Source organism: Acomys russatus, chromosome 16 (assembly GCF_903995435.1).
Source record: "Acomys russatus chromosome 16, mAcoRus1.1, whole genome shotgun sequence".
NCBI lineage: Eukaryota > Metazoa > Chordata > Mammalia > Rodentia > Muridae > Acomys > Acomys russatus.
The window spans coordinates 10,104,383-10,124,522 of NC_067152.1; the positions used below are offsets into that span (position 1 = coordinate 10,104,383).

At 46.4% G+C, this 20,140-nt stretch overlaps 1 non-coding gene across 1 annotated transcript; it reads right to left on the minus strand.

Annotated features, from left to right (window-relative positions):
- Window positions 1-13,120: 13,120 nt before the first annotated feature.
- LOC127200916 (U2 spliceosomal RNA) lies at window positions 13,121-13,311 on the minus strand. The gene has a single exon (XR_007832133.1). It is a non-coding gene; the product is annotated as a U2 spliceosomal RNA (small nuclear RNA).
- Window positions 13,312-20,140: the final 6,829 nt, after the last annotated feature.

Consider the following 20,140-nt stretch of genomic DNA (forward strand, 5'->3'; position numbering starts at 1 on the left):
AAACCCTGTCTCAAATTAATTATTAATCAGTTAGTGTCCCTATCTGCACTGTCTCTCCTTCTTGCTGATAAAAATGCATGTTTTCTTAATGGGTGGAATATACTCTTTCTATAAAAGTTAGTAAAGAAAATGATGAAGTAGGCTGTACGATAAGGCAACGTGTTTGTTATGGTGTTGCTGCTCAGCCTTGTGCATTACTGCTGTTAAATCTGTGATTTGTATGTGACAACCCGAGGAAAGACTTTCCACATGTCCAAACTCACAGAGGCAAGGCTCAGAGTATGCAGAACTCTGCTTACAGCGGCATATATTAAATATAGGCCTTTTCCAAAAAGGCCAGAGATACATCCACACGGAAAAGGGATACAACTGTTTCCTGTGAGGAGAGTTCCTTCTGTCTTAAAGGAAACGTTGTATCTCTTGGGTGTAAGACTGCAAAAGACAGTCCACCCGTCTCAGGAATTAGGCCGGGCAAGCAGTCTCTATTGGGCTGTAGCATGGCCTGGATTTTCTGTTCGTCAGATTGTTTCCTGCAGAGTATTGATAGTACGAATTTAAGATGTCGATATTGTTTATTTACGGTTTCGTGTTCTGTATTTTTTTTGCATTTGTATCAACGAGTTCTTTGTGCTGTAAAGTTAACATCTGTAAAGTTATTTACAGCATTGAGTTCACATGCGAGTACTATGTATTGACTTGAAATGTTGGTATTTCCTTCATAAAGAAAGCAGTGTCCTCATTGTATTTGTGAAGGATAGAATTTCTCAACACTTGGCCCCTAGGGGTGATTATATATGCAGTGGTAACCTGTGTGGCTTTGGGTGATGCTCATCAAAAGACTGGTTGCCCTTCACGAGAATTCCATTGCCTGGGGCTATGAGCTGGATGCTCACAGATCCTTAGCCATGTTTTCAGTTTTGATCTTTTTTTTTTTTTTTTAAATCAACACAACTTATTATTAAAATCTACTTCACTTCCATCTACTTTGTTCTCAGATCTGTGTCTCTATGAATACAATTCATCTGTTTGTATCTTTCTTTAATGAAGCTTCATGGTTATATCTGGCTAGCTTTATTTACCAAAATCTGGATGCTAACAAAATATTCTGTCATTTTATTGTGTTTCTAAAATAAACGATCTTTAAAAAAAAAAACTTTTATTGAATGTCTCTGATTTACATGTCATGCACCAAAATCCCTCTCCTCCCCCCAGTAAAATAGAACAAACAGACAAACAAAAAAATCTTGTCACTGAAGCTGTAGTGTATCACCCGGTATAGCCTTTTGTCCACATATGTTGACTTTCAAATGTTCATTGCTAGAGTCATGGGTCTGGTTGGAGGCCTACACTATCTTTACCTCATCCTCACTGGGACTGCTGTCAGATATCCCGTTGTTGCTGTGTGTCAGGGAGATTCTTAATCTTTAAATCTGCAGATCTGGCCCCTTCATGTGTTCCAGCAGGTCATACATAGAGTAGATGTTGGGGTGAGGTTCACTCAGAGCTCTGGACCAGGGCCTGCTCCCTTGTCCTCAGGGCAGGGCCTGCTCTCCCTCTCCCATCTCATCATGGCAGGGCCAGCTCACCAGCTTCTGTGTCCTCAGGGCAGGGCAATAAATGATCTTTTTAAAACATCAGCAAGTGTCTTTTTTAAAAAATATCTTATTGATTTTCCAAAATAATGTCTCCCTGCTTTTGGGTTTTCCATGATTTGACTATTTGGGGTTGTAGCATTCAGATTTGGGGCTCTCACCTTGGAAGACCTAGAAAGTAAGAGGACATGTTACCATGGCAGCATGAAACACAGCTCTCGAGACACCCTGTCAAAGTTACTGCCCTAGAGGACACCCTACCATTATGTCACCACAAAGCAGCCACTGGGGCTGAGGTGCATTAGAGACATTTGGAGATGGAAGCGAGGTCAGGGGTGGAGTTGTAAGACTAGGTAGGGGTCCATAGCAGATGGCCTTGAAGGTGGATGGACTCTCAAGGCTGTGGGACCAGGTGAGAGGGCCATTGGCAGAGAGCTTCCTAAAAGCAGCTGCCTGTTTAATGGCTCCCTCTCTGGTGACAGGATAGGAACTGAATTAATCTAGGAAAGTAGGAATCAGGAATCCAAGTAAAGGGTGGCTGTAATCCTGTCCCCACATGGAGCAGGAAAGGACAGTGGAGTTAGTCGTGATGACATGCTTGTGTACAGGGTCAGGTTGTCAGGCGAATTAGAAATCCTTAGGGAAAGAAAGCACTAAAACCCTAGCTAAGACAGAAGCATGTACCAGGAGTGGGGTATTGCTGTGACAGGCCTGACCACGTTTTTGTTTGGAGGAATGTGGATTACGGACTTTGGATTGGGAAAGCAGTGGAATGCTTTCAGTGGGACTTGATGGACCATCCTAATAGAATTGTGGAAGACAGTGGTGCTGAGGGTGGCTTGAACTATGGAGGCCTGGCTCAAGAGGGTTCAGAGGAGAATTTTAGCGTGTTGCCTAGAGATCGTTCTTGTGGTATTTTATAAAGAGTATGGCTGCTTTTTGTCCTTGTCTGAAAAGTCTGCCTTAGGCTACAGTGAAGAGTGTTGTGGATTTTCCTCCCAGCCCTAAGCTTCCAGAATAAAGTCTCATGAAAGACTGAAATTATTTACAAATATCTAGGCCATGTATTTAGGCGTTCCTCTGACTAGCCCATAACTAATACCCAGTTTATTCTAGTCTTAGTTCAGCCATGTGTCTGGTTACCTCTGCTCAGATACCATGCATCTGTCCTCCTCACATCTTCCCAGACCAATTTCCCATGCCTAGTTCTATCCCAGAATTCTTTCTGCCTGTCTGTGTCCTTCTATTCTACTCTTTCCTATAGGCTGTAGGCTTTATTTATTGATAAGTGTTGCCATACAACACACAAGATATTCACTCTACAGAAGAGATTTAGCCCAATCACTTGCAAAAGTAATCTAAAAACATCCTAGCAGAGACTCTGTCCTGTGGTTTGCTCTTTTGGGGAGCATTTTCACCCAACACACCAAACTGAAGAAGGGACAATATAAAAGGATTAAAAAGGCACCAGGAAGTGGAATGGAGCCAAATCCTGTGTTCTAGGACATTCAGTGGAATAAAGGCAGAGGTGACCTCAGGGAAAGATGCCACCCAGCCCAGCTTCCATCTTAGGAAAAGGAGTTCAAAAACAACTTAGGTCCAGGCATGGTGGTACACACCATTAACCCCAGCACTCAGGAGGCAGAGGCATGCGGACCTCTGAGTTCAAAGCCAGCATGTTCAAGGACAACTCACCTTAGGCAGCAAACAGAACCTTGGAAAACAGAACGCTGGTGAAGATATAAATGAATAAGGGGCCATATTCTGGCCCTAGCAAGCAGCAGAACTTGGCAGCTTTGAACACATGGTTCTCACATTAGAATCAAGGATAGAATATCCCTCTGGGACTAAGGAAAGTTGCTGAGGCCAGATGTGTGGCAAAGGTGTCCCTGCATGGAGGCCCATGGAAGCTATTGCATGAAACTGTGAAAGTGAAGCCTGCATTGCCTTGAAGACGCCAAGAGGTTCGAGATGCCAGAGCCGTGGGATACCTGCTGAGGAAAGATGCTTACAGTGAGGGGAAGCAGCCCAAGAAAAACAAATGTGTTGCCAGTCATCAAAGCTGAAAGGAGTTGGAGATCTGAAGGGCTCTCTGACATCAGACATGGGGATGCAGAGTTTGGAGTCTGCCCAGTTGGTTTTCAGTCTTGCTTTGGTCCAGTATTTCCTCACTGTGCTGCCGTCCCTGTGTCTTGAAACAGTAATGTACATCCTGTGCCATGTTGGTTAGAAGTATGCAATCTGCTTTTTGATTTTGAGTTTACAGGGATTACAGTTAAGAGATTATATGAGTCTCAGAAAAGACTTTGAATTTTAGATGTTTAAAAATTGTTAAGACTGTGATAGGTAGGTCACAAGGACAATTGAAGTTGGACTAAATACATCTTCCATTATGCTACGGCAATATGAAATGGGAACCAGGGAGTGGAATGTGCTGGTTTGACTAGGTTTGGCCCCCCCACAGGTTCCGGTGTTTGAGTGTTTGGCCATAGGGAGTGGCACTATTATTAGGCGTGTCCTTGCTGGAGTATGTGTGGCCTTGTTAGAGAGAGTGCGTCCCTGTGGTGGTGGCTTTGAGGTCTCATAGATCCTCACGCTCTGTCCAGGGTGGGATCTAGTCCCCTTACTGAGCTGATCAAGACGCAGAACTCTCAGCTCCTCCAGGACCATGTCTGCCTGCAGGCCGCGATGCTTCCCGCCATGTTGACAGCAGACTTAAACCTCTGAAACTGGAAGCCAGAGTCAATTAAACGTTTCCCTTTATAAGAGTTGCCTTGGTCATGGTGTCTTTTCACAGCCATAAAACCCCAACTAAGATAGCTGAGGTGGCGTATATTACCACTGTCTGGTAACCTTTGGGCAAGCAGAGATCTGCTTACAGACCTCTTGGACTCTACATTCGTCAACTGCCGCTCTTCACAGAGGACACGACTGTCATCCGTGTCATCGTCACACAGTGACCTGTTGGGAAACAAGGAGAAGAATGCTTCTGTCCTGCTTTGCTCTGTGGCTGAGTCCCCCATTGCCCCAGGGTTTGAAGTCCTTCATGAAGTAAAGTGCGCACCCATCACCTTTTTCCTGTACGGAATTTTACCATTGACAGTAGAAAACGTTAAAATACAGAGCTACATTATGGTCACTGGAGAAACTCATCAAGATGCCAGTTTGCTTTGAGTAAATCTACATGTATTCGAAACATGGTTAAACAGCAATAAATAATTAGCAACCCAGATGATGCAAACTAAAAGCTTAATGGCTTAAAAAAATTAAAAAGCTGAAAGTGTTAAGTATTGGGAAGCGCACACAGCAGGTGCATCTGTGCACCTGTGCACCTGTGGACCCATGTTTGGGTTTGGTAGAGGAAGCTTAGGTTCAAGGCCTTAGGCACTATTTCCTAGGAGGACTGAGCAGCTCAGAAGCAGAAGAGTGATGGAGAACGCCAGAAGACAGCAGGATGCGTTGGGCATTGCTTCAGTAAGTCCAGGAGCGTGGTGAATGACTCAGAGGCCCCGGCTCAGTGACTGAAGATGCCTATTTGTTTCTGAAGCTAGTGGTGGAGAGACATCTACAGCCTGGGCTCCCGAGGGCACTCTCTGTCTCTCTCAGGCCTCTGCTCTCCTATTGCTCTTGCAGTCTCTTCCTGCTCCTCCCCTGGACCTCCACTGTAGCTCTTGTCTCTGCTCCTCTCTGCCCTGCCCCCTCACCTCTTATGCACTGGCTCCAGATGCAGGAAGGGAGAGACAGGGAGGAGAAAGAGGGAGGGGAGGGGAGGAAAACAACAGGACGAGGAGGGAAGTTTTCTTCTGTGCAGACATTTCTTGTAACAAAGCATTTCTCTGCTCTCTGGGTCTGTCCTGATGCTTAGAGATAGCAATATTTTTAAGTAATTATTTTATTGAATATAATTTTATAGGCACAGTTTCTTACGATTAAGTGCTACATGTTTAATGTTTAAAACTGAACCCTGACATGTGGATAATGAACACTTTGTCCATATATATATAAGGGAACTTTTTAAAAATACACACACACACCAAAATTATAAAAACTTCATAAATTTGTCTAGAACTAGAAAATAGTGTGTGTTATAATCCAGGATCAAAAAGACAAACAGCACACATTCCCTCACACACAGATCTTAGCCTTTGACTGCTCCACATGTGTATTTAGGTGGGAGAATATATTGGTGGAAGCCAGGAAAGTAGAAAGAGGCCCATGAGAAGGGGGACAAAAGCTTCAAGGGGAGGTGGGGGAGTGTGGGTGCTGAGGTCATGTGTTCAGCTTTAGTTTCTGTGCCTAAGAGGCCCATGAGACAAAACTGCCCCTAACCTGAAAGCCCCTTGCCAAGGACAGATACTTCCTGAAATGCTGGAGGTTATTCTTATTAAATATGAAAACAGGATGCCAAGCAACAGATATGATATGAAGTTTATCGTAGGAACATAGGAGAGCAGGAAAGAGGAGGGGCACCCTAAGGGGAGAGACAGACAGACAGACAGACAGACAGAACAAGAGAGAGGAAGAGAAAGGAAGAGAGAGGACAGCAGAAGAGGATAAGAGGAGCAAGAGAGGGAGACCAAGTGGATTTGCCCTTTTTATACCCTGGGCAGGGACACACCTAGTGGCAGGCAGGTGATGACGTCATATGTTGCTAGGCTGACTGAGGGCAGTATGCTAACAATTTTTATTTTAAAAAATAAGTCATGCCAGGCATGGTGGCACATCCCTTTAATGCCAGCACTTGGGAGGCAGAGGCTTGTGGATCATTGTGAGTTTAAAAAAAAAAAAAAAAAAAGTCACATGTTTCGCTCCCCTAAACAAGTTTGTTTGACCCAACTGCACCACCAGATGTGCTTGAACACATGTAGGCGGGAGGTTCACAGGCAGAAACTATGTTGGGATGTAGGTTTGCCCTTGATTGGATTTAGGCAGGAAGTACGAAGGTAGGAAGTGTGTCATAGTATGTGTGTGTGGCTCTGCTTGGTTTAGGCGGGACAACTGAAAGCAGGACGTAAGTCAGGAAACATGTTAGACTCCAATTAGACCAGATGAAAAGGCCAGTGGCCTTATGGGTTTGCCATTATAAACCTCTCCAAATCGTGCCTCACTAGCCATTTTGTGGGATCCCCGGAACGGTCCTGGGCAGAGTCCATCATCCTGCCTGAATGAAGAAAAGAAATAAAAATGAAATAAAGGAAAGGAAACAGTACTGATTTCTGCACCAGATGAATGAAAAGAAAGAAAGAAAGAAAGGAACAGGACTGGCCCCAGGTATGGTGGGAGAGAATGCCTATTGGAAATAAAAGGGGGACATAATCAGAGGCAAGGACATCTTGGAGAGTCAAGAGTGGACATGACCCTGAGCCATATGAGGTGAGGGAGGGAGAGGGAGGGAGACGGGAAGGAGGAGACCAGTTACAGCAGCCAGGAGGCCCGGAGGAGAGAAAAGAGGGCCAACTAACCAAAATGGTTGGCTTACATAGGGAAGGGCAGCCCATCCCTGGGATGCAGAGTTCAGGGTAGGGGGCAAGGTACGCCAGCCAGGGGGGCTCTGTAACAGGCAGAGATTATGGAAGGCATGGAGAACCTGGCAGCTAGTGTCAGATTTGATATGTCAAAGAGGCACCTCAGCCATTTGTCCCAGGTTTGAAACAAAACACTGGCCAGGATTTTATTATAGCTTGTTTCAAAATTTGGCTCAAAAACTGTGGAACTGATCTTTCTCCTGTGGTTCCCAGGTTTCACGGGGAGGATGACAGAACCTCTTGATAGATGAGTGAGAAAGCACGTGGGAGCGGGGAGATGGGGGCAGAGCAGGAGGACTGAGACAGGTAGGTGTGTGCAGCGCCAACTACAGTTAAATATGTGTAAAAATGCCATAAGATGTGTACCTTTGTAAGCTAATTTAAAGTAATGAATTAATAAACCAAACATCTGCTTACCAGACTAAACAACGAAATCCAAAAGTTATCCATCCAGTTTGTCTGCTAATTCCAATAAAACTCACAATCTGACTCTCCCATAACACAGCAGGTATCAAGTATCAAGACAGCATCAGGAAAGAATTTTATTTCACAGGAGCCATCTTAGGGACTGGGGAAGGTAGCCCATTCGACGAAGTGCCTGCCGAGTTTGGTACTCCAAACCCACATAAAATGCTATGATTGCAATCTCAGTGCTGGGGAGGTAGAGACAGGAGGACCCCTGGGGCTCACTGGCCAGCCACCTTAGCCTGCTTGGTGAGCTGCAGGCCAATGAAAGACCCCATCTCAAAGGATGACACCTGATATTGTCCTCTGGTCTCCACAAGCACCTGCACACACACAGCAGCACTTTAAACTGTAAGGATGTGCATTACACACTGCAATTAAGTGTGTCAAGGGAGAAAATATGTTTACAAAATAACCCCCCAAACAGCTTGAACCCACCCTTTGCCGAGCTTATTAACTCATGACTGGTTTTTGAATGGCTAACATTAATTTACCTGTGCGTACGTGTCTCTGCCTCTCTCTCTCTCTCTCTCTCTCTCTCTCTCTCTCTCTCTCTCTCTGTGTGTGTGTGTGTGTGCACTAACACATCGATGGACGGTCCTGTGGTTGCTAGGAGAGGCTGTCACTGCCCATAAACAGCACTATCAAGTTATCACCAGATTGTCCCCTCCCATCAATTTCTGAATAATGACAGAGCACGGGGAGAGAAGGAAAGGGGGAAGGGTACCCTCTCCCCAGAGGGAGAGAGAGAGACAGAGAAAGGAAGAGTGAGAAGAGAGAGAGAGGAGAGAGAGGAGCCATGTGAGGAAGGTTTATCCTTTTATATAGCCCTGGGCAGGGCCACGCCCTGTGGCAGGCAAGCAATGACGTCACAGGTAGGCAGACGGAAGCAGAATCCTAACAATGTCTCCTCCCATCAAGTTGTGAGTAATGGCAGAGACTTTTTATTAACATGAATGCTTACATCTTGTAGGACTGCATGTTCCCAAGGAGCTCCTATAATGTATTTCACCCCGGATATTCTATTCCATGTCTGCCACGTGTCCTGTCTCTTCAGTCCCAGTTCCTTCCTCCTTGCCTGGCCGGGGATTCTCCATGCCTGAATCTTTCTCAGAGTTTCTGTCTCTGTCCAGAAGTCCCGCCTATCCTCTCCTGCCTACCTATTGGCCTTTCAGCTCTTTAGTAAGCCAATCAGAAGGTGATGGAGAAGATTGTTTACAAGTCACCTGGACTGGTGGTGCTTTATGAAAATAGCAATAGCAAAGTTCTGTCTGTACTAAAATCTCTGCCAAGCACAGAAATCAGTGATTGAATAAAACAAAAACAACCTTTACGCAGCGCGCAAGAACTTATCCCAACACCAAGTGGTTGTGAACTGCATGATGCTGGTTCTGTGAATGTTGTCACAGATGAGGGGGTAAAGTGACGCCTGCACAGCGCGGGTGAGAGTGTGAATTAGAGTGGATATCTTGGGGAACATGGTGCCACTTCAGCACGCGAGAACTGTACTAGATATGGCCAAGGGAAATAACATCATTACACCAGAGAGACAGCTGCGTGTCTTTGGGTGTTGCAGCATTTTCGAGAAAGTCAAAATATGAAATTAACCTAAGATACACAGATGGACGATGGGTACAAATGATGTAGTACACACACACACACACACACACACACACACACTGGACTGATATGGAGTCTCAGGTTGAAGGAAATATAGTCATTTGTAAATACTTGGATGAACCTTAGTAACATTATGTAAAGTGAGCCAAGCACAGAAGGCCAAATGCTGTGTGAACTCATATGTAAGGAAGCTAAAGACATGATTTGATGGGTGTGGGAGTGAGGATGGCAGTGAGTTCCTGCGCGCGCTTGCTTGTCGGGAGCTGAAGGAGTATAAGATCTCTGCCCTGTGAGAGGAGCCATTGCAGAACAGGGTGCCTGCAGCGAAGAAGAGTGTGTTCTCCTCTGAAAGCTACCAAATCGGACTCGTGTCTGTGTGCTGAGGGTGGAACCTAGGGCTGAGAACACGCTGGGCAGGGGCCCTGCTTGGGAACTCTCTCTCCAGTCCTGTGATTACCTGGTATTCGAAGAACGGGTTTTTTGTTTTTTGTTTTTTGTTTTTTTTTTTTTGCTAAGTTGCTCAGGCTGGCCTTGAACTCACTGCGTTTCAGGCTGGCTTTGAACTTGTGAACATTCTGCCTCAGCCTCCTGGGGAGCTGGGATTACAGGATGCACCATCAGACCTAGCTCTAAAAGTCTATGATTAGTGTTCTCCATACAAAAAATGACAACTTGTATCGTTTTTGTATGAAGCGGTGTGCATATTAATGAACTTAAATGAACTGTTCCATAATATGTACATAGGTCATGTATGTATTCTGCACTCTGAATACACGGCATCTACATTAGTAAAGAAAGGAAGGAAGAAGATAGACAGACAAGGATTGGATAGATGGGTCAGCAATTCAGAACTCTGGCTGCTCTTCCATAGGCCCCGGAGTCTATTTCTACCACCCACAAGACAGTTCACAACCATTTGTAACGCCAAGTCAGATGTCCAACGTCAGTCAGGCGCACACCTTTAGTCCAAGCACTCAAGAGGCAGAGGCAGGTGGATCTCTGTGAGTTCAAGCCTAGCCTGGTCTACAAAGAGAGAGTTCCAAGACATCCAGGGCTGTTACACAGAGAAACCCTGTCTTGAAAACAAAACAAAACAAACCAACCAAACAAACAAAAAACCAGATAGCTCAGTGTCATCTTTTGCCCTTCAAAGGCATCATGCATGCCTATAAAAATTTTTCAAGAACAATAACACAGACACCACACCACACACACACACACACACACACACACACACACACACACACACACCAGCCTTAAACGGGTCCACGAGTTACAATTAATGCATAAAAGAATCCTGAGCATCCGTATTGGGAAGGCCCTGAGAGCCCCAGTGATCCATGCAAACTCAGTCCCTCGAGAAGCAGTGGACACACGTGGAAAGTTTATTTAATATTGTAATGTGCCCCACCTCATCCTTCCATCCCAGTACACTCACTCGCCATCTATGAGCCGTGAGTGCCCCCTAGTGTCAAAACAGCAAAGGCAGCTACAGCCTCTAAACACTTCAAATACAAAGTCAGAAGAAAGGTTGATTTGCTGTTGGTGGTGATGTTTTTCAATCCCATGAGCCTCTTTCTTATCCAATTGGTATTACCTTTACTGGATAAAGTGTTTCAATGTGATAAAATAAATAAGACTGCAGTTGTTTGAAAGGTCTCCATAAAACACAGTGTCGTGTAGATGAAAATGCACAATGAAGTTTCTTTATTCAAAACAACCAGAAGAGGGTCATATACAGTTCTGACAACAAATTTGAAGCTTTCCCAGCACTTGGAAGGCAGAGGCAGGTGGATCTCTGTGAGTGCGAGGCCAGCCTGGTCTACAGCGCAGCAAGTCTAGGACAGCCAAGGCTACACAGAGAAACCCTGACTCGAAAAACCAAACAACCACCATCACCACCACAACAAAAAGCAAACAAATAGAAATTTACCAAGTACCCATAACTGTAGTCGGTTCAAAATTGTCCCCAACTGACCCTAAATAAACATGGAGTCTCACAGCAGCATATATTAAATATGGGAGGTTTGTAAAAAGGTCAGAGGCACATCCACATGGAAAAGGAATACAACTGTTTCCGGTGAGAAGAGTTCCTTCTGTCTTAAAGGAAACATTGCATCTCTTGGGTGTAAGACTGCAAAAGACAGTCCACCCATCTCAGGAATTAGGCCATGCAAGCAGTCTCTATTGGGCTGTAGCATGGCTTGGATTTTCTGTCCGTCAGATGGTTCCCTATGGAGGCACTGTAGATATTGCTTGTTTATGATTTCATGTTCTATATTTTTTACATTTTTACCCTTGAGTTCATTGTGCTATGAGTAACGCCCATAAAGATATTACAGCATTGAGTTCACATGCGAGTACTATGTATTGACTTGAAATGTTGGTATCTCCTTCATAAAAAAAGCAATGTCCTCATTGTATTTGTGAAGGATAGAATTTCTCAACACTTGGCCCCTAGGGGTGATTATATATGCAGTGGTAACCTGTGTGGCTTTGGGTAATGCTCATCAAAAGACTGGTTGCCCTTCACGAGAATTCCATTGCCTGGGGCTATGAGCTGGATGCTCACAGATGCCAGTCATCCTTAGCCATGTTTCCTGTTTTGATCTTTCTTTCTTTCTCTTTCTTTCTTTTTCTTTCTTTTTTCTTTCTTTCTTTCTTTCTTTCTCTCTTTCTTTCTCCCTGTGTAGTCCTGGCTGTTGTGGAGCTCACTCTGTAGACCAGGCTGGCCTCGAACTCACAAAAATCTGCCTGCCTCTGCCTTCCAAGTGCTGGGATTAAAGGTGTGTGCCACCACCATCTGGCTTGAGCTGTTTCTTTCTTTTTCTTTTTTGGTTTTTCAAGACAGGGTCTGTGTAGCCCTGGCTGTCCTGGACTCACTTTGTAGACCAGGCTGGCCTTGAACTCACAGCGATCTGCCTGCCACTGCCTTCCAGGTCCTGTCATTAAAGGAGTGTACCACCACAGCCAGCTTGATCTATTTCTTTATCAATACAATTTATTCTTAAAATCTACCTCTCTCAGGCTTTGCTGAGTTATAATTCTAGGCACACCCCAACTGTCGCCCTTTTGGGCTGGTGATTCCACAGTCCCTTCCCCCTCCGCAGTCTCCCACTGACAAGCACAGTGTCTTCCAGGTCATAAGCCTAGGCTGAGCGGGTCTTTGGTGCCTTGGAGCTGGTTTCCTGGAGCCCAATCTCGAGCTTGTGGGAAAAGAAGAGAGCGATGGGTGGGCACTTCACCAAGGCATTAAAACCCAGGACAATGGGGGTTCCAACACTTTTAGGGGACTCAGCCACAGAGCAACACAAGACAGGCATTCTCCCCCCATCTCCCCACAGTACAGGGCAGAGTACAACAGAACTAGGCTTCGAATGATTTCTTTTTTTCCTTCTGCCTCTCTCCGTATATGATAACTGACCTCTTCGGTTATTTAAAACCTTCTTTGTTTTAGATTTTTCGAGATTGGGCAAAATCCAGGAAGGTCTGGAGCTCTTGGATCCTCCTGCTCGGATTAAGGAGAGTTGGAGGGGGTCGGGGGTGGCAGAAAGGTTTTCAGTGCTATGTGTTAAGTGGCGCGGATGGATCTGTAATTAGGGTGACCTGTGTGTTTTGCTTGTACCCTGGGCTGTGCTGGGCTCTCGTGGCTCGTGCCTCTCCTCGAAACCAACCAGTTTTCGCAGAGAAACTCAGAACAGCTAAAACTGCCAAGTGAAACATAGATTTTAATTGCAAGAACAAAAAAGAGTAGGTATCAAGATAGACGAAACCTCAACACAACGACTGAGGACAGATGCTCGGTGACATTCACTACGGAAATCACGGACCAAGACGCAGAGATGGAATAAAGACTTACAACTCAAAGGCAAGAAGAGTAGAAGTTCATCTGTTTTTGAACCGGCGACAGGGTCCCGGAGGGGGTGCACCGTTCCTGGAGGTACTGCAATACCAGGTCGATGCGTGGAGTGGACGGAGCAAGTTCCTATTCCAACTCCTAGCTCCAAAAATCCATTTAATATATTGTCCTCGGATAGAGGACGTATCAGATATTAAACTGATAAGAACAGATACTACACTTGATCTTAGCCAAAAGGCCGAGAAGCGATAACGGAACCGCGCCGCACGCCCGCTGCACTAACGCGCAGACACATCTTTACCTCACGGTCACTAACCCCTCACGCGCCGAAAAACACGCGCTCCACACTAACTCTCGGGCTCTATGGTCATGACCACACTTTTTTGGCCGGGAAAATCCTGCGATATCAAGAAAAGGAGGAGAATTTTTCGTTGCTCTTTTTGTTCCCAGAGTTCCGGGAAGGCCGGGCTATGTGCTCATTTGCATGCCCCGCCCAGCGCGTCTTCTGCCTTTCTTCTCGGAGCTGCTCGGAATCTTCACAACGCTGCTCTACTGACAGTCAAATGTCCTCGGTACTTCCAGGCTCATCTTCGCAATCTTTCGGACACAGACTTGACAACACCAACCTCTTGTATCTGCCCATTTTGCTTCGTGTCTCGCCCTGAGATGAGAGCCCGGACCGAGGGGGAGGGGACGGTTTGCTTCCTGAGTGTGGCCCCGGGGAAGACAACTTCTGATCCGCTCACGCTCACGAGGTGGACAGATCCTTGGGAGATGGACACTCAGAACTTCAGCTCCTTTGCTGTGACTATTGCTCTGGAATTTTGCCCTTTAACCCTTCAACTTTCGTTCATTCCGTTTCTTCTTTTCAATAGAATCTGACGCCTATGAAAGCCAGACTGACCTGGAATTTTCTGTAATCCTCCCCCCTGAGCCTAGCCCAACAGCCAACTTCCTTTCTTTTATATTTTGAGACACGGTCTCTCTGTAGTCCTGGCTATCTCAGAACTTGCTATGTCGATTAGGCTGGCCTCAAACTCAGAGATCTGCCTGTCACTACCCCCTAATCTTAAAGGCACAGTTCCTTCCTTCCCTCTCTTTCTCCCTCCCTCCCTCCTTTACTTCCTTCTTTACTTCTTTCTTTTTTATTTTGTTTTGTTTGTTTTTCAACACAGGGGGAAAAAAAAAAACCAGGGTTTCTCTGTGTAGCCTTGGCGGTCCTAGACTCACTTTGTAGACCAGGCTGGCCTAGAATTCACTCTGATCCTCTGCCTACCAGAGAGTGCTGGGATTACAGGTGTATGCCACCTAGTTCCTTTCTTTTTAAAGAGACTGAGACTCATTTTTCATTGGGCTTTTTGGTGCAGACCTGTAATCATATCCAGAGCATGGCACATGCCGGAGGGGCGGGGGGAAGCCTTTGTTCCTGGGCTCCTCAGAGACAGTACAGGAGGGGTTGCAGAAAGGGTGAGGTGAAATTCATCTATATTCAAGACATTGGCCGGCCCTCGTGCTTACTTGCTTTTTCTTTTCTCTTGCTGTCAGGGACTTTAGTAGGCACCTGCTTTACTTATGGTTTTATGGCTGTGAAGAGACAACATGGCCAAGGTTACTCTTATAGAGGCGAACACCTAATTGCGGCTCCCTTACAATTTTAGAGGTTTGGTCCGTTATCGTTATGGCGGGAAGTGTGGCAGCAGCGTGCAGGCAGACAAGGTGCTGGAGAAGATGAGGGTTCTCCAAAGGCAGCCAGGAAGAACCTGTATGTCACATTGGTGGGGTCTGAGCATAGGAGACTTCAAAGTCGCCCCTACAGTGGCACACTTCCTCCAACAAAGCCACGCCTCCTAATAGCGCCAGGCATTCAAATGCATTAACCTATAGGGGCCATTGCTATTCAAACCACCACACCTCTGACCTTAGCACAACTGACTCCATGATGGAAGGACCATCCAGGCTGTAAAACTCAGCACGAAGACAACACACCTGCCAGAACGAAAACAAAGGTCTACCCCATCCATCAACGCCCATGTAGTTCTGGGAAAGTCTCGAGGTGTACTAGCCTTGCTTTTTTGGCGTCTGTGGTTGTGCTTCTGGTTAACTGCTCTTGGGAGCTGAGATATGCCAACCCAGGATGTGGTTTTTGTGCTTAAAAGCTCACCCTGGAGAAGGCACGGTGCTACACTGGGACCCTGAACACTCAGTGTAGTCACTGGCCAGCAATAAAGACTTACTATTGGCTGAAGCTTCTGTCAGAGCAGTCATCTCTGGCGAACACACCCACAACACTTTTACGTTATTCCTCTCACGCTGGTCAGTTTCTTCCACCTAAATAGGCCCCATTTGACTTCCGTTGGAAGCGTTTCTCTTTGGAATTTGGAGCAAGATCATTGGTCCTGACTTTACTCAGTTGGTGATGGCCAGTGGCCAGTGGATGAAATCAAAAGCCCATGGCATCTTGTCTTCTCTCCCCTGAGCAGTTTGCACACAGCAAGCGTCTGCGCTCCTCTCGGTAGTCCTGTATGTGACCCTCAGCTTTCTGTCACAGTGCCGAGTCCCTGAGGTGTGAACATAGAGGAAGGACAGCTGTGTGGGCCTGCAGCTTTTGAGGTCCCTGTGTGTGTCCAACAGACCCTGGTGCTTTTGGAGGCAGCATGTGGGGGCAGTGAACCTCTTTTTATGTCACAGCCAAGGGTGACTAGATGAAGCGGCAAGAGCCCCCTAATTCCCTCCAAATGAAGAGGCCTGGTTAAATAAATCTAGTCTAAAACTCCATGACAGGCTTCAGTTTCTTGTCAACTTGAAGCAGGCCTGAGTCTCCATTCCTCAATGGTGACCACAGAAAATGAACAGCCAACCAGGGACTTCTGGGAGACCTGGCCTGAAAAAGATATGGTTCCTTAGCCTCTGGTTTGAAAAAGCCCTTCACTCCTGACCAGAGTCACGTAGCCTCCTTGGGTACTGGTCAATCTCATTCCCGGTCATGTAGCCACAGCAGAAACTCCCCTGTCTGACCTTTATAAGAGGCCTGCAGTCCCCCTCGGGGTCGGTGCCATTTTGTTTGCATGGTTGACCCCAGCATGCTGGAATAAAGGCTCTTTGCTTTTACATATGACTTTGGACTCCTGGTGGCTTTTGGGGTCCTTGACATCTGGGCATAACACAAGCTCTTCTGAGACCACACACCAAGCTTCTGATGTGCTCTGCTTACACTGTTATGGGATTTTCCAGATACTCTCCACAAGGGGCATGCCATCAAGAAGCCACCACTCCCAGTGAGCCTCACTCTGAGGAACAGGCCTTTATGACATGGAAGTCTGAGTAATTCTCAATACCCAAACTAAAGCAATCCACTCCAGTTCCCAAAAGTCCGTGTTCATCTCCCCCAGGAAAACAGATTCGATCCACCATTAAAGCCTTGAAGTCTCAACTGCTTCTGGTCCCCACCTGGGGCACAGAGCCCTCTCTCGCCATGAGATATTTCACTCTGAGCACTTCTACTTGCATTCCAGTTTAGGGGCTTCTTTTCTCTGCCAATTAAAGAATTAAAGAAAGGAGACATTTGGAACACAAACGGGAGAGGGTGGAAGGTGTGAGAGCCCAGACACAGCTGACAGTAGCAACAGGGTCAGCCTATAAAAGGCTTTGATTGGGAGGGGAGGAGGGGGCAAGAGGGGAGAAAACACACAGCAAGACAGACAGAAAACAGAAGACCCTTAGCAAAGCGCGGGTGGGGGTGGGGTACAAGAGGTCACTCAGGAAGCTGAAGCCCTGCCTCTCCTTGAGGTCTGGGATTGTTTAGTTTGGACAATGACTGGGGTGCCCATAGATCCACAGGTTTGGGGTGAACACGTGCTGCTGTGGCCTTGAGCTTGTTGGATTCATCAGAAGATGGTGGGAGGGGCCCTACTGGCAGGAGAAAAGCGCCACTAGACCTGAGACAACCAGGCTTTTGTCTCAGGTCAGGAGGATGAGCAAGAAGCCGGCCATCTTGTAATTTCCTCTTCTTTATGATCCTGCCATGGCCTTTCTCTTCACCTGTACCTTTTTCATGTGCAAGAAAAGCCCGCCCAAAGCTCCCCCCTCCCTTTTGAGCTCCGTTTCAGACTCTGACCGTTTCTTTCCAGGAACCATTGCCTCAAGTGTTTGCTCTTTCATTTTTTTCCCCCTGCCTTTTCCCATTTTTCTTTTTCCCTTAAATCGCTGTGATGTTTCGAATGGGTGTGAGCCCCATAGACTCCTGTGTTTGAATGCTTGGCCCAAAGGGAGTGACACTATTAGCAGGGGTGGCCTCGCTTGAGGAAGTATGTTTCTGTCCTCATAGGCTTTGAGATCTCCTATGCTTAAGCTGTGCCCATGTGGCACAAACTGTGCTGTATAAATGTAGAACTCTTTCTCCAGCACCACCCCTACCTGCACGCTGCCATGCTCCCTGCCATGATGAAAATGGACTAAACTCTGAACTGTAAGCCAGCCCCAGTTAAACGTTCTCCTTTATAAGAGTCGCCAGGGTTGAGCCGGGCGTGGTGGCACACGCCTTTAATCCCAGCACTCGGGAGGCAGACGCAGAGGCAGGCAGATCGCTGTGAGTTCAAGGCCAGCCGGGTCTACAGAGGGAGTATAGGACAGCCAGGGCTACACAGAGAAACCCTGTCTTGAAAAACCAAAAAACAAAAAACAAAAAACAAAAAAAAAGAAAGAAAGAAAGAAGGAAAGAAAGATAGATCAAGCCAGATGGTGGTGTCATACACCGTTAATTCCAGCACTTGGAAGGCAGAGGCAGGGAGATCTCTGTGAGTTCAAGGCCAGCCTGCTGTACAGAGTGAGCTCCACAACAGCCAGGACTTCACAGAGAAACCAAAAAAAGTATAAATAAGAAAATAAGAAAAAGAAGTTATGCCACTTGGAGTGCTAACGCTCCCTGCTAGGGCCATGAACAGTCTAACAAAAACCCCAGTACCATGACTGAGAAACATGAGTTCTCCTGAGATGCTGGCCAGGGGAGCTAAAGAGACTTCTAGAACAATGCGGGCTACTGCTGTTGCCCTTGGTTAGCTCCCAGAATTTGAAGGTAAGACCCTCTTGCCGACGATGTCAGGCACTTAGGACACCCGGCCTGGAAGAATTGAGCTGGAACTGGCCTCGAAGCCTTTTCCCTGACGACCGGCTCCTATAGTCTTATCAGAAGATGCTATGGAAGCATCCTTCCCTGCTGAAAATCTAGGAACCACCACAATCACTGCACTGGCCTGGTGAGACAGCCACAAGGGCGTAATAGTGGCACCTTTATTTGGGGGGTTACCAACAACTGTCTGAGTGGACTTAAGGCCTGCTCACCAGGAGGGAATTCCTATCTAGTACTGTAAACCTAGCCCAACCTAGCTAGAGAGGTTGTAGATGGGAAAGGAGAATTGACTCCTTTCATAAACCAATATAATTGATCTTTTCTCAGCAGCTATTCTTACACAGATAAGTGTAGCTGTCACCCATCGTCAAAGAAGCTCCTTTATTTTTTTTTTAAATGGCAACAGATGGACTGTGACAGAGACTGTTACAGGGCTCTACAACTGACTAAAACGCACGTCATAAGGAGCTGGGTGTGGCAACCCCGCCTGATATATTGGCAACGCACCTCCTAAATCAAAGGCTCAGGGAAAATCATGGCAAAGGGGCAGGAACGATGGTAAGAACCCTAGGCCTGTGAGCCCCGCTGTGACAGCAGGTCCCCTAGGCACAGCAGGGGAGCCGCTCTTGTGAACTCTCCCTGACAGGCTAGTAAGGACGGGGAAATGTCCACATGGCTCCATGCCTGGAAGGCAAGCTGAAGGAGGCTGCTGAGAACGAGAGAGCTGGTTTACCTTCAGAGATGAACTCCCACACAAGTTTGTCTACTCCCAAGAGGTCAGCCCTGAACAATGGCACATAGGAGCAAAGCAAAAGGGACTCAGCATGTTATGTGTACATGTGTGTATATGTACACATACACACATGTGTATACATATAACCAAAATAATTCAAAAAGAGGATCATGAATTTGGGACAGGAAGAAGGAGGGGTGGGAACAATGTAGATGCAATGTTCATGTATGAAAAGTCAAAAACAAGCTGGGCGTGGTGGCGCGAGCCTTTAATCCCAGCACTCAGGAGGCAAAGGCAGGCGGATCACTGTGAGTTTGAGGCCAGCCTGGTCTACAAAGTGAGTCCAGGATGGCCAAGGCTACACAGAGAAACCCTGTCTCGAAAACCAAAAAAAATTAAAATAAATAAAATAAAATAAAAAGAGAACTAGAGCTATTTTGCTGACTCTGTGACATGGGTCTCCAGTGAAATTTTGATCACTGTGATGTGCACAGAGGCTAGCTGTGTGCTCTCAGCATGAGTTTGCTTTTCTGGATATATGCTGACGGCACACAAAGCGCATGCCTCAGATGACCCATCAGTCACAGAAGAATGAGGAACATACAAAACCATCCTGAGCTCAGCTCGGAGCCAAGTTCAAGGGACTCCACCTAGATCATCCGGAACCCAACAGGTAGTAAATATGCAGATGAGAAATAAATAAACAGCTATCGTTTTACAATTGGGATTCCAAGGTGGTTTTGTAGCAGCAACGGACAGATTCAGGGCAACTCGCCGTGTCACAGTCTGGTCACACAGTCTCAGCGATCTCTCTGTTGGATGTGTCACTAGCGAGTCTGCAGAACTAATGATAGGACAGGTACATGGTCATGCAACCTCTTCTCTTTCTGATATATTCACAAAAACCCAGAGATAGGGCTGCTGGATGAGAGGACTGAGATGGAGGAAATAAGCACCTTATTCCTCTTGATGGGAAGGGCACAGTCATCGCATTTGCTAACATACCGCTCTGGGTGGTGGCGGTGGTTTTAGCTTTGCTTCTTGACCCCAGTACTGAGGATCAAAGCCAGAGCCTTGCATGCGCTAGACAAGTCTGCAACACTGAGCCAAATCCTTCATTAAAAAATATTAATTTTAATTACGTGTATATGTATATACTTATGAATGTAGGTGCCCATAGTGCCCCAGGAGCTGGAGTTACAATTGGTTGTGAGTCACTGG